This window comes from Scomber scombrus, unplaced genomic scaffold (assembly GCF_963691925.1).
Source record: "Scomber scombrus unplaced genomic scaffold, fScoSco1.1 SCAFFOLD_284, whole genome shotgun sequence".
In the NCBI taxonomy this organism is placed as follows: domain Eukaryota; kingdom Metazoa; phylum Chordata; class Actinopteri; order Scombriformes; family Scombridae; genus Scomber; species Scomber scombrus.
In genome coordinates this window covers 35,001-37,724 of record NW_026910546.1, presented here as the reverse complement: position 1 = coordinate 37,724, position 2,724 = coordinate 35,001, and positions in this window count along the sequence as shown.

Genomic DNA, 2,724 nt, shown 5'->3' with positions numbered 1-2,724 from the left:
GACAAGTGATGATGATGATGATGATGATGATGATGATAAAGAGGTGAGGTGAGGTGAGGACAGAAAAACACTGAAGCGTCATAGATACTAAAGGTTGTTTGCTTTCTCTTCAGTCTGGTTTTTATTGCTCATAAAAGAAAAAGCCAGTTTATCTGCAGGTGGAGGTTCAGTTTAATGTTCAATCAATAAGCTTTAAGATCTTATTTTCTTATACTTTAATATACAAGAGAGATTTAGTGTTTGTAACCCTCCTGTTGTCCTCTGGTCAAGGAAGGACAGGAGGAAGGAAGGAAAGGAGGAAGGAAGGATGGAGGAAGGAAGGAAGGACAGGAGGAAGGATGGAAGGAAGGAAAGGAGTAAGGAGGGGGGAGGAAGGGAAGGAGGAAGGAAGAAAGGAGGAAGGAAAGAAAGGAGTAAGGGGGAAGGAAGGAAGGAAGGAAGGAAGAAAAGAAAAGAAAGGAGTAAGGATGGAGGGAGGGAGGGAGGAAGGAAGGAAGGAATGAAGGTCAGGAAGGAAGGAAGGAAAGGAGTAAGGAATGAAGGAAAGAAAGGAGTAAGGAGGGAGGAAGGAAGGAAAGGAGTAAGGATGGAGGGAGGGAGGGAGGAAGGAAGGAAGGAAGGAATGAAAGAAGGAAGGAAAGAAAGAAAGGAGTAAGGAAGGAAGGGAGGGAGGAAGAAGGAAGGAATGAATGAATAAAGGAATGAAGGAAAGGAGGAAGGAAGGAAGGAAAGGAGTAAGGAGGGAGGAAGGAAGGAAGGGAGTAAGGAGGGAGGGAGGAAGGAAAGGAGGAAGGAAGGAAAGGAGTAAGGAGGGAGGAAGGAAGGAAGGGAGGGAGGGAGGGAGGGAGGGAGGGAGGGAGGGAGAGTCTTTCCAGAGCTGTAATCATACGTAGAAATGAGCAGAACTGTTTCTTTCTGCTCAGTCAGCAGTTTTGACATCAATGTTTTTCACCTGAGCAAAAAAAAAAAAAACCCATTACAACATTTCACTGGGCGTAGTTTATACCACAGTAGTCGCTCTGTAGGCTATTTCTGTTCCCACACACACACTACACACACACACACACACACACACACACACACACACACACACACACACACACACACTACACACTTTTTCCTTGAAGGTGCATCCTGTTTTTCACCTCGCTGCCAGCACCAGTCGAGCAGCGTGTATTTCTGGCCCAGTTCCACCACTGTTGTCCTGGAGGTTTGCTGCTGTTGCTGTTGCGTAATCCAGGAAGCAGAACTACACACTACACTACTACCACTAATTATATTCTTGTACATATGGTTGGACTCACATATTTTCTGCAGTGCCAACATTTATTTTAGATTGATTGATCAAGTAAAAAATATCAAACATTTCTGGTTTGGGCTTCCCCGATGTTGGATATGGTGTTTTTATTACTTAGCACAGGGGTGTCAAACATGCGGCCCGTGGGCCACTTGCTTCTATCTGTCCTTCTTCCTTTTCTTCCTTCTGTCCTTCCTTCCATCTGTCCTACCTCCCTAGCTTCCTTTTTTCCTTTTTTCGTTCCTTCGTTCCTTACTTCCATGTCCTTCCTCCCTTTCTTCCTTCTGTTCTTCCTTCCTTCCTCCCTTACTTCCATCTGTCCTTCCTCCCTTTCTTCCTTCTGTTCTTCCTTCCTTCCTCCCTTTCTTCCGTCTGTCCTTCTTTCCGTCCTTCCTTCCTACCTTTCTTCCCTCCTTCCTTCTATCTGTCCTTCCTACCTTTTTTCCCTCCTTCCTTTTGTCTGTCTTTCCTTCCTTCCCTTCTTATTTCCTTCCTTCCTTCCTTCCCTCCATCTTTTTAATGATCCGGCCCACATGAGATCAAATTGGTCTGTATGTGGCCTTTGAATGAAGATGAGTTTGACACCTCTGACTTAGCAGGATCAAAATACGTTTGTAGTCCATCATATTCATGTGAATAAACATTAACAACCTCTTTACTGACGATCATCGAGATTCAACAGGACTCCTTGATGTTATGTCGCTTCTGTTTTTTAGCTTTTTGAGATGCAGAAGTAAAATCTCTATCAAAAATGACTGTAGTGTATATATAAGTACATTATTATGACCATCTAGTTCCCACATCATCTTCCTACACATTGATTCATTGGGGTCCCTAACCTGCAACCTGCTCTTTAAAACTTGAATATCTTTGAGACTTTACTGATAAATCGATAATAAAAAAAATAATTTGCATTAGTTGTTTCTGATAATCGATTAAAGGGGGATATATTATTATTATATATTATGATTTTTGTGGTTTTGTATTATTTATATCCTGTGTCTTGGGTCTTAAAGAGACAGGAGCTAAAACGGCCTGTTTCAGACAGAATGGACTGTACTTAGATAGCGCTTTCCTAGTTGTTATGATCACTCAAAGTGCTTTTACATTATGTCTCATTCATACACCGTTGGCAGGAGCAATTATGGGTTTAGTATCTTTGCTCAATGACACATCGGCATGTGGACTGGACGAGCCGGGAATCGAACCGCCAATCTTCCAGTTGGTGGACGACCGCTCTGCCTCCTGAGCCACAGCCGCTCCTAGCTCAGAGCTCAGAGCAAAGAGGCTGAACTGAGCTGCATAAAGAGACTGTAGAACAGGGGTCTCAAACATGCGGCCCGTGGGCCAGAACCGGCCCGCAGAGGAGTCCAATCTGGCCCACTTTCCCTCCTGTCTTCTTTCCTTCCATCTTTCATCCACCCTTT